We start from the raw sequence: 12,744 nt of genomic DNA on the forward strand, positions 1-12,744 counted from the left end.
AAAGGTCTGACATTTTGACTGGAGCAAACATAAAACCTCCATATTACCTCACCACATCACTTTAAATATTTTTTTTTAATGCAGACTTATTTATCTGCAAGTCAACAAGTGGTGACAGGTCAAATGATGGGCTGTGCAAACATGAACGGGCCCTCAAAGTCAAGATTTGCTTTTTGGCTCCTCCGCAAGTAGTTTCTCCACCTCGTCTTCAGCAAGGCATTTGCCCTAAAGCTAAAACAGTGTGCTGTAGCCCAGTGGCACCCAATGTTTTTGGGATGGTGACCCACACATCCAAATTTACTTCATATGGTGACCCATTCAGGGCTGGCTCAAGGTTTTTTTGGTGCCCTAGGGCAAACTATGACTGAGGCATAGAATTCCGTTTTCCATAGTGCCCAACCAGATGCTTCTGATAAACCAACACGCATCACACGAAGGGTACAGATGCCCCCAACTATGCACCCCAGGCAAGTGGGAGTTCCTCTTATCTTCCTCTGCCAGCTGGGCCAGAGCCGGAGTTTGAGGAGGTGTGTTTGGGGGGGCACTGGGTTGAGGAGATCAGTCAAGATGCCAGATGGTGGTGGTGAAGTTGGCAGCAAGGGGCTCGGTGCAGTGCTTCTCCCACAGCAGGTAGCGGGGAGTGACACAATGCAGGGGGCTGGACTGAAGGAGCAGCACCAAGACAGAGCCCACGCTCTGGGTTTTTTTCATGGCACACTGAACAGCTCCCGCCTACTCTCCACACACACCCCTTCAGCTACTACTGTGAAGTTACTAGTTGTCTGATGGCTTTTTCTCCTCATTGTCACAAACTCCCTGACTTGGACTGCCCAGGCTACCCTGATCTCATCAGATCTCAGAAGCTAAACAGGATCGACCCTGGCAAGTATTTGGATGGGAGACCTCCAAGAAATATCAGGGGTGTGATGTGGAGGCTGGCAGTGGAAAACTACCTCTGATCGTCCCTTGCCTTGAAAACCCCACCAGGGGGTTGCCATTAAGTCAGATGTGACTTGATGGCAAAAAAAATTGTCACAAAGAAGGAGGGGGAGTTGAGAATGTGAGAAGTTGGCAAGGAGGAAAAAAATAGAAGGATGGAAAGGGCAGGAGCTGCCATTAGGGAAGGCTGGGCTGCAACCCACTTTTGGATCCCAACCCACAGGTTGGGAAACATTGCTCTAGCCCTAATGACTTCACTAAGCCAAGTGATTCAGAGATCCCTGGTTTACTTTCTTGATGATTTGCCTGTCTGTACAACTACCATACTGGAGCCTCCTTATCGCCCTAGTATAATAAAGATTATGACACAGTGCTGATCCTAAATCTGAATGAATAAGATCTAGTGAGGGTAGTAAAAAAATCCATGGGCACTTGCTTTTCTACAGAACACCAGACACCCTATTGTACAGGTCTCAACAACAACCTCTAGTTGAGCCAAGCTGGCTCCAGGTTCTGAAGCCCCCTCGATAGTAGGCCTGCAACCCTATGCTTCTGATTACACATCCGCACACAGTGTCATAAAATAGGAGCCTCCCTGCTCAGAAATTGTAATCTCCAGGAAGAGATTTATGAGGCAGCTGTTGCAAGGGAAAAGGGGTAAAAAAATCTAGATTTTGGTGATGGTTACAAACACTTTTCACTAACTCCACTGTAGTTGTGATCTTTTCCATCTGCTTTGGGTCAGACAGCATACCTCTTGCCTTCTTGAGTTCCACAGACTGGGAGAAAGGCGGCATATATTTCAAATAAATAAATTCTTAACTTTGAGACTAGCTTACAGGAATTAATTCTCCATGACTCTGATGGTGGAGAATGATTCTTCTGGTGTCATCAGAGATCAAACATCAAAGGGATTGAAACTTTGTTACTCATTGGGGTGGGGGGGAATAGAATGACAAAAGTGGATTTGGTTCTCCACAACTCTGGAACCATTTGGGGGGGGGGACTCAACATATCCTACTGTTGTAAGCCCCAGTCAACTTTTCCCTCTCACCTCCATTTTCTGCACTGCCACTCCTGGAGCTGCAAATCTCTCTCACTCCCCCCACCCCCAACTTCCTTTTTTTGTGTGTTTGCAAGTGTAAGACTACCAAAACAAATTGGTTGGGGGTGATTGTTCGGACCGTTCTCTGCTTTGGCTGTAAACTGGCCACTCAGTTCAGATAAAATGAAAGAATCCTGCTGCGGGGTATTAAAAAAAATACACAACAGCCAATTACAAAACAGCATTTTCAGTGGGGAGGGACTCACACATGGTTCAGAAGCTCCGCAGTTTTGCTGGGGATGCATAATTGATCACAAGGTACTCCTGGAATATCTTCGGGGGGGAGCCCCTGTGCATAGCGTTTTGAGAATTCGACTGCAAATACTGTGCAGTTAGTGAGCAGCAGATCCAGCAGAAATAGACCATGTATAAAAGGCCAGAGTCAATCCAGCCTTTTTTCTGCTTGAAACACTGCTTAGGGCAGAGGAGAGGAAGTGACTTCATGATTGTCACAAGGGCCAGGCAATCAGTCTCCACAGACAGCTTTTGCTGGAAACAGGCAGAAGGACAAGTACAGAGTTGTACATCCGGGTAACAAAAATGAGGAACATGCATGCTAGATAGGGTATATACTTCTGAGTAACTGTGTGTGAACAAGATCTAGAGTTATGGGTGGTCTATAAGCTAAATATAAGCAGTCAGCAGCAAAAAAGTCCTATAGTCTTGGGGTGTATCAACAGAGGCATACCATCCAAATGACAAGATGTCATAGTCCCACTGTATATCACAGTGGTGGCGAACCTTTTAGAGACCGAGTGCCCAAACTGCAACCCAAAACCCACTTATTTATCGCCGAGTGCCAATGCGGCAATTTAACCTGAATACTGAGGTTTTAGTTTAGAAAAAACAACACATACATTAACATCTTTTGCCTTAAAAGAATAACACAATAACAGAGCTTTCAATGATACAAACAACTTTTTATTGAAAGGTAAAAGTTTTCATTTGGCATGCTTTTGAACAATTAATGTGATTTTTGTTGTTGTGTGCTTGCTGATAATTTGTCCACCCTTGGCTCATAGTTTGTAAGTTTGAGAGCAACACATGCAGCACTCAGGTCATCTGTTAGTCTGTTTCTGGTGTCAGATTTGATATAATTCAAAGCTGAAAACAGCTGCTCACAAGCATAAGACGATCCAAACAAAGTAAGGAAAGCAATCCCAAGTGCTTTCATTGACTTAAAATTATTTGGCAGAGAATTCCACACTTTAAGGATTTCGTTTTCAGAACTAACTGTGCTATCCTTTGGCATCCCTTCTATCTTCTCAAGTGTTTCACGCAGGTCATGGAATGTATTTTGAAGCACCCAATAAAAATCTAAGTCAGTATTGTCAGTATTGTCTACTCTACTCAGACTGGCAGCAGCTCTCCAGGGTTTCAGGCAGAAGTCTTTCACATCACCTCCCTGCCTAGTCCCTTTAGCCGGAGATGCTGGGATTGAACCTGGGACCTTCTGCATGCCAAGCAGATGCTCTACCACGGCCCCTCCCCAGGCAAACTGCCACCTCACCCGACCTGCTGAAGCAGACCCTTCCCTCTCCCCCCTGCAAACTCCACCAGCAAACGACCCCCCCAAACCCAGACTATGCAAACGGAGGCTGAAACCCCCCCCACCCCCTCTGGCTGAAGCAGACCCTTCCCTCTCCCCCCTGCAAACTCCACCAGCAAACGACCCCCCCCCCAAACCCAGACTATGCAAACGGAGGCTGAAACCCCCCCCCACCCCCTCTGGCTGAAGCAGACCCTTCCCTCTCCCCCCTGCAAACTCCACCAGCAAACGACCCCCCCCAAGCCCAGACTATGCAAACGGAGGCTGAAAACCCCCCCACCCCCTCTGGCTGAAGCAGACCCTTCCCTCTCCCCCCTGCAAACTCCACCAGCAAACGACCCCCCCCAAACCCAGACTATGCAAACGGAGGCTGAAACCCCCACCCCACCCCCTCTGGCTGAAGCAGACCCTTCCCTCTCCCCCCTGCAAACGACACCCCCCCCCAAACCCAGACTATGCAAATGGAGGCTGAAACCCCCCCTCTGGCTGAAGCAGACCCTTCCCTCTCCCCCCTGCAAACGACACCCCCCCAAAATCCAGACTATGCAAACGGAGGCTGATTCCCCCCCCCCCCCCGCCATTTGAGCTTTACCACTCAAACCGTTGCGGCAGCTCTCTCTCTCTCTCTCTCTCTCTCTCTCTCTCTCTCTCTCTCTCTCTCGGCAGGCGGACGCCCTGGTGGGAGGGCTCGGGGAGGCGCAAGCACGCTCCGCGGGGCAGGCGACTCACGAGTAGGGAGGCGATACACGAGTAGGTAGCCGGTGAGCACCAAGTGCAGCCGATCTGCTGCTGCCGGGCGTGGGAGGGCCTCCGGAGGCGGCAGGCAGGCAGGCAGCTCCTACCTCGAACCAAAAAAACTCCTGGGAACCACGAGGCACCCGGGAGGCTACAGTGGAGGTGGGCGGGGCAGAGCCGGAAAGGCCAGCGACTTGGAGGAAGAGCTAAGTCACGGCCTCAGCTCAGCGAGGGAGGGGCGAGGAGCAGCTGAGCCGCGGTGAGCCGGGCGTGCCGGCGGAAAGAGCGACGCGTGCCAGAAATGGCACGCGTGCCATAGGTTCGCCAACACGGGTATATCACATTGGTCAGGCCGCACCTGGAGTGCTGTGTGCAGTTCTGGAGGCTTCACTTCAAAAAGGATGTGGACAGAATGGAGTGGGTGCAGAGGAAAGCGATGAGGATGATCAAGGGCCTGGAGACCAAGCCCTACGAGGAAAGGCTGAGGGACTTGGGAATGTTTAGTCTGGAGAAGAAGAGGTTGAGGGGGGACATCATTGCTCTCTTTAAGTATTTGAAAGCCTGTCACTTAGAGGAAGGCAGGTATCTGTTCCTGTTGGCAGCAGAGGATAGGACTCGCAATAAAGGGTTTAAATTACATGCGGGAAGGTGCCAGCTGGATATTAGGGAAAACTTTTTTTACAGTAAGAGTAGTTCAGCGGTGGAATCAGCTGCCTAGGGAGGTGGTGAGCTCCCCTTCTCTGGCAGTCTTCAAGCAGTGGCTAGATGAATACTTTAAGCAGAGGCTGATTCTGCATTGAGCAGGGGGTTGGACTAGATGGCCTATATGGTTCCTTCCAACTCTGTGATTCTATTAATCTAAATGGCAGGTGTGAATCTAGCTTATTGCCATGTTCAAGAACTCTTCTCCCTCCTCCTTTTGTGTGTGTATGCCATGGATAGCTTCCTTGTTTCAGAAAGGCTGGATTAAATTCCAATTTCCTGCTATGTCTGAATGCATGTGCCTGGTCAGATCAGAGTTTGTTTGCTCCCTGTATACTGGAATTAAACTGAACCCTTTCAGTTAATTTCTGCACACCTGTCTGAATGTAGGATGGAGCTGATAATTTGATTGGGGAAGTGACTGTTGGGAGGCTGTGTTTTACCATTTCCTCCCATGCTGTTTCATAGCTTAACTCACGTGCACCCAAAGCTGCAGTCTGCTCCACAGAGAGGTTCACCGAGATTTGCAGAGGGAAATGCCATTTTTTTCGACCTGCCTCCCTTGGTGGGTCACTGTCAGACTTTAGTACCTCGTTGCACTTCAGTAATAGTAAACTTCACTCCAGACATTGCAGCGAGTTAAATGTTTTATTAAGAAAGCAAATGGGTTCAGTAGGTCCATACAAACTTAAGGTCAGAATACAGATGGGGGAAATACAGGTCATCTTTATAGGGGACACATAATAGAATTGATTACACGTAATGACAGAACACCAATGGAAGAGGTACAGCAGATCTGTCTTTGCCTTTGAAATGCAAAACGTCAGGGTTCTTTCAAGCTTCTAGAGATGCCAGGTTTCTGGCAGAATTGACACCTTGAGAACAGAGAGCAGATTTACAATAGGAAGACTTGCTTTGAAGTGGAAGTATTAGTGCCTCCGGCCTTCACACCTTCCTCCCAAACTGAAGAGACTTTCCCACGAGACCGGGAGGGGGGGAAGAACACGGAGCTTGCTTATCCGGGGCCCGACTGGGTGCCCTCGCTGACACTCTGCCTCCCCAAAGACCCCTCCCCAGGGTTTCCTGGTTTGGTGGGGTAGTGCCGATGGAATTTCACTACCAGGGTGGGGGCTTTTACGTGGATTGCAGACACCCACTCATCGTGACTGGCGTTCAGGTGTGTCCAATGCACGAGGTACTCCAGCTGACCCCTCCGCACCCGAGAATCTAACACCTTGGAGATCTCAAAGTGCTGTTCCCCTTGTACCATAACTGGGGTCGCAGCTGCGGGTTCAGGGTGCCATTCAGGGACCGGTACAAAAGGTTTTAACTGACTCACATGGAATACCGGGTGCACCCCCTGTAAGGCTTTCGGTAGGTCCAACTCCGCAGTAACCTCATTGATAACCCGGGAGATTGGGAACGGCCCCACAAACTTTTGACACAGTTTTTTACTCGGACGTATAGACCTGAGATTTTTGGTGGAGAGGTATACCTTCCCTCCAACCTTTAACTCCCATTGGGGTGCCCTGTGTTTGTCTGCTTGTGCTTTGTATCTCTCTTCGCCTGCTCCAGGTTTTTCACAAGCCAGGGCCAAGTGTTCCTCACTGTGTTAGCCCATACTGACACCTCAGGAGGGTCACCGCCCAGCGGGAGGGGTACGGCCCCTAAGGGTCCGAATTCCATTCCGTAGACCGCTTTAAAAGGACTTAAGCCAGTAGCAGAGTGTACCAAGTTATTATAGGCATACTCTACCAATGGTAGCAGGTCGACCCAATTGTCCTGGTGGTAATTTACAAAACAGCGCATGTAACATTCTATCACCCCGTTAACCCTTTCGGTCTGCCCATCCGTCTGCGGGTGATAGGCCGAAGACAAACCCTGTTGCACACCCACAATTCCTAAAAATGCTTTCCAAAACTTTGACACGAAGACGGACCCCCTGTCACTCACGACCTTCCGTGGAAAGCCGTGCAATCTGAAGATTTGGTGCACAAATAAGCAAGCCAGTTTGTGTGCAGCGGGCATCCCCTTGCACATAACGAGATGAACCTGCTTTGAGAAAAGATCTGTGACCACCCACAGAACTGTTTTTCCCTGGCTAGATGGAAGGTCAGTGATGCAGTCCATCCCGATCACCCGCCAGGGCGCCTCCGGAGTCTCTAGGGGCTTTAACAATCCAGGAGATTTCCCCATCAGTTGCTTACTCGTTGCACACACAGGGCAAGATTTAATGAATAGATCGATGTCCTGGCGCATCCCCGGCCACCAGAACTGCCTTCTCACTAGGTGCAAGGTTTTCACAAACCCAAAATACCCCCGTTTTGGAACTGTGGCTCCATTCCAACACCTCCTGCCGCAGTTTCTGGGGGACGTAATGTTTATCCTTGTGGGCAACCCTTTCGTCCATCACCTGGGATGGGAGAGACCTATCCCCCCACTCTCGCTGAAGAGCCTCCCCCCACCTTTTCTTTACGGCATCCAGAAGATCCTCTGGGACTGCTAAGGAACGGGGGGTAGAGGCCGCCAATTCCTGAGAGGAGTCTGGGGCTGGCTCCTCTGCTCTATCTCCCCGCTCCCGCTGAAAGGTTTCTCCCCCTGTATCAGCGACTGCCTCCGGAAAAATCCCAGGAACCGCCAGGGATGGTGGGGCAGGGGTAACCTTCTCTTGGGAGGAGTCTGGGACTGGCTCTTCTGCGTCCACCGCTGCGCGGGTTTGGGCTCTGGTCAACACCCCTGCGCTAGCCCCCTTCAGAGCCAAACCTAGGTGCTCCCGGGTAAAAAGGGTCCTACCGGTCGTTCGACCCTACAATCATATTGCAGCATCTGGGACAGAGCGTCGGCCAGGCAGTTTTCCTTCCCGGGCATGTGCCTAATGCTGAAACTGAATTTGGAGAAAAAGTCCGCCCAGCACAGTTGTTTGGCCGATAGCTTCCTCTGACCCAATATAGCCTCAAGATTCCGATGATCAGTCCGAACCTCGAAAGGCTCAGCCGCCCCCTCTAGGAACTGCCGCCAGACCATGAGGGCATGCTTAATAGCCATGGCCTCCTTCTCCCCAATTGGCCAGTTTAGCTCGGGGCCAGAAAATGTCCTTGAAAAATAGGCACAGGGTCTCAGCACCCCTTGGCCATCCCTCTGAAGGAGCGCGCCTCCCATGGCTTTCTCCGAGGCGTCTACTTGAAGGATGAACGGCTTCGAACAATCGGGGTGAGCCAGAATGGGCTCGGAGGTAAAACGCTTTTTCAGAGCTTCAAATGCCGCCTGACACCGGTCAGTCCAAGGCACTTGGTATTGCGCAAAAGTAGCCTCCTGCCCCTTCCCTTTGGTCTTAAGCAGGTCGGTGATTGGTAAGGCTACTTTGGCAAAGTCTTGGATAAAACTTCTATAAAAATTTGCGAACCCCAAGAACTGTTGAACTTGCTTGCGAATTTGGGGGGGCTCCCATTCCCTGACTGCCTGAACCTTCTCGGGGTCCATGGTCAAACCTTGGGAGGATACAACATACCCGAGAAAGGACAATTGGCTCTGATTGAACGCACATTTCGAAAGCTTGGCATACAAATAACCATTGTAAACGACGCAAAACCTCCCGCACCAAATTTCGGTGTTCCCCAGGATTCCTGGAGTAGATCAGAATATCGTCCAGATAAACGATCACCCCTTTAAATAGCAGATCATGCAGGACCTCATTGATTAAGCTAGCCCACTTGTCTGCAGAGCTACTGCCAATGGCTGCCTAGCTTATGCAGCAGGGAGGGAGCAGCTCCAGCTCCTCCTCCCTCCACCCACAGCACTGCTGCCTCCACTTGCCTAGCACATGCAGCAGTGGCTCCATCTCTCTCATCCTCCTTCCCACCTGCCTGGCACATGTGGCAGCTCTGGCTCTTACCTTCGGCCTACCTACTTGGCACATGCAGTGGTGGTTCCATTTCTCTTGCCTGTCTGACTTAGGCAGTGACAGCAGCTCCTGCTTATCCATCTGTCCCATAGTCGCCCCGATGGGTATGCTCTATTACAGTGTCTGGCAAGTACAGATATTCTTGTCTTTGTGGATGGTGGGGATTCAAACCCCATCATCCATTTTGGGGATGGGGGTTCACATTTGTTTGAAAACCTGGGGGTCCCCCAGATCTGCAGAAGAATGCCCCATATCTGAACCTAGTCCCATTTGCTGGGTCTTAGAGCATTAATATCTTTAGAACCTAATTGTACACCTGCAGGCACATTTGAGCACTTGGTCAACAGTACTGAAAATCTATTTAAAATGTTTTCCTGTTACTATTGCCTTCTAGACAGCTTACTGAATTAAAGTGCAACTTTGTGCTTTCATTTCATTAACATACTTCCTCTCCCTCTTCACATGCCTAACTAGCTTCTGAGCAACTGTGTTTTTTGTGACCCTAATATTGTGAGCCGCAAAACAAACCTAGATCCCAAAAATCATAGGAGGCTGGGTGCCCACAGTGAGGAAGAAGAGGCCTATCACAGTCTCCCACCTTGTTTCTATGGCAGAGTGAGGACACGAACCTGGGTCTCCTAGATCCTAGTCCAACACTTTAACCACTTCACCACACTGGATTCAAATGATTGCACTAAAATTGCAAGACCTTTACAAATTACTGACGCTCAGCAAATGATAAAAACCTTCAGTAAGCTAGCCAGAGCTCCAGTTGTCCAAAAGCCAAATTTACCTAATCAGTTTTGACAATAAACAAATGCTCAGTCCAGACATACACAATTTCAGTCCATCTCTCCTGGTGCTGAGGTCAAGGGAGGCCCCGCTTGAAATTTTGGCTTTCTGTGAGGTCAGGAGGCCAGGGCTGAAGGGCAGGGCTTTCACATTAGTGGCACCTTTGCTTTGGAATTCTCTCCTTAAGGAAACTTGCCATACTAGTTCTGTCTTCACCTTACAAACATTAGTTAAAACAATTCTTGTTCTAACAGATGTTTATATGGTAAAGTCCTGGATGTTTTTAAATTGTATTTGCTGCTTGTGGGGTTACCTTGGATCATATCTGTTGATTTAATTGTGATGTTTATTGTGTTTGCAAATTATTTTAAATGATTTTGGAAGTGTTGGCATTTTGTAATGTATCCTCAAAGCCAACTGAGTCACGAGACAGGATGTAAACAAATAAATAAACCAGAAATCCCAAAACTTGTCATGAGGTTAATTAAACCTATCAGCCACTCACATTTACATATAGTTACAATTGATGTTGATACTTAACACCTTATAACATCCATTAAACTATTGGCGAAGGCTTTCACAGTCAGAGTTCATTGGTTCTTGTAGGTTATCCGGGCTGTGTGACCGTGGTCTTGGTATTTTCTTTCCTGACGTTTTGCCAGCAGCTGTGGCAGGCATCTTCAGAGGAGTAACACTGAAGGACAGTGTCTCTCAGTGTCAAGTGTGTAGGAAGAGTAATATATAGTCAGAAAGGGGTTGGGTTGAGCTGAATCATTGTCCTGCAAAAAGTATCAAAGGTAATGTGCTAATCATTGTCCTGTAAGTATCAAGATAATGTGCTAATGAGAGTGTGGTATGTTAATATGGAACCATTGTATCCTGGAGTGATCTGTTAATGTGTGAAATCCAAAGCTAATCTGCATGGCTATTGTGGACTATAGTCTTTGTTAGTCTGGAGGTTTTCAGGACAGGAAGCCAAGCCTTATTCATTCTTAAACTCTCTTCTTTTCTGTTAAAGTTGTGATGTTTATGAATTTCAATGGCTTCTCTGTGCAATCTGACAAAATAGTTGGTAGAATTGTCCAGTCTTTCAGTGTCTTGGAATCAGACCCTGTGTCCTGTTTGTGTCAGTCCATGTTCAGCCACTGCTGATTTCTCAGGTTGGCCAAGTCTGCAGTATCTTTCATGTTCTTTTATCCTTGTTTGTATGCTGCGTTTTGTGGTCCCGATGTAAACTTGTCCACAACTGCATGGTATACGATATACTCCTAGCAGAGGTGAGAGGGTCTCTTTTGTCTTTTGCTGATCGTAGCATCTGTTGTATTTTCTTGGTGGGTTTAAACACCGTTTGTAGGTTATGTTTTTTCAAAAGTTTCTCCATCCTCTCAGTGACTCCTTTAATAAATGGCAAGAATACCTTTCCTATGGGAGACTGTTTTTTCTGAGTTTTCTGATTTTTGTTTGGTTTAATGGCCCTTCTGATTTCAGTTTGAACATGGACTGACACAAACATGACAGTTTAATGTAATAGTAGTTGAAAGCCAGCATGGTGTAGTGGTTAAGAGAGGTGGTTTGGAGCGGTGAACTCTAATCTGGAGAACCGAGTTTGTTTCCCCACTCCTACACATGAAACCTGCTGGGTGACCTTGGGCTAGTCACAGCTCTCTTAGAACTCTCTCAGCCTCACCTACCTAACAAGGTGACTGTTGTGGGGAAAGGAAGAGAAGGTGATTGTAAGCCAGTTTGATTCTTCCTTAAGTAGTAGAGAAAGTTGGCATATATAAACCAACTCTTCTCCTAGTATAGTGGGATTGTAATTGATTGTAACTGACAGGCTGCATAGCCGAATGAACACACCACTTGCTAGAAATGGGATGCTACTATTGCTCTGCTGCTGCTGTGACAGCTGGGCACAGATTATCAGGGAGAAGAATTTATCATACAGGTTCCTTTCCCTGCTATATCAGTCTGTTTACATTATGAAAAAAAACCCAGGAGGGAGATCCTGAAACAGTTCGGAAGCACCACTGTTAGAATTATTGGATGAGTCGTGCATGGTAATTAATTTTTTACCTTGAGAACTGGCTGTACCTGTTTAATTGGCAATCCTAAGGAATGTAGCAATTGGAGTCTTATAAGGGAGCAGAATGTTTTCTGTTAGATTCCTACCTTTGTACAAAATTATAATTTCTATAACTTTTCTGTGCATAGAATGTGGGCAAAAACAGTAAAAACATTTGAAAACAATTTGTGCAGATTTTAAGAAGTTAGTGCATCAAATTTGCAGGATTCTCTTGGACAATTCTGCTGTTTCTTGAAATGTATGTATGTGGTTTGATTCGCATCATCTTCCTAAGTCTTGACTACCCTTTATTCAGATGAGATGGTGTCACACTATTCTACCCTGATCACTGTAAACATGTCATAAATTGATTTATCAGTAATATATCCCTGACAAACTATGGGCATCATCTGGTCAGAGTTAAGTATTTTGAAGATTCATTGACGTGAACAGGGGAGGTTTAAGTATTTGTTTAACTTTTCCATTGAAATAAGAAACTGCAAAGTGCTTAAATTATGGCCGTATTGTGTACTAAATAGTCACCATTTTCAACAAGCAAATAAAAAGGCCCTAGAGCCATATGAGAGTGCATCCATGCTTTTGTGCAAATAATTTTAATGTGACTCTTACAGAACTCATTTCTGGTGAATTATTCTCTTTTCTCTCATTTTAGCTAAACTGCTCAGATTGTTGCCCTGTTGTCCAACAACGTAAAGTAATGGAGTGCAAAAGGCAAGCTTTGTATTCATACTGTTTCCTTGCGATTCCCTTGATGGTAAAACGTGAAGTCAGAGAGAGGGTTCCATGTGCCCTGTCATTATTCAGCTTCTCTCTACTGCATAAACAGCATTGCAGATGCCTCTTATTATCACATATACATTTTCCAAGGCCAGCATACATGGGGATTATCCCATTTTATCCTCATAATAATCCAGTGAGCCTCATGGATGAGCTAGGAT

The sequence above is a fragment of the Euleptes europaea genome, chromosome 7 (genome assembly GCF_029931775.1).
Source record: "Euleptes europaea isolate rEulEur1 chromosome 7, rEulEur1.hap1, whole genome shotgun sequence".
NCBI classification, from domain to species: Eukaryota; Metazoa; Chordata; class Lepidosauria; order Squamata; family Sphaerodactylidae; genus Euleptes; species Euleptes europaea.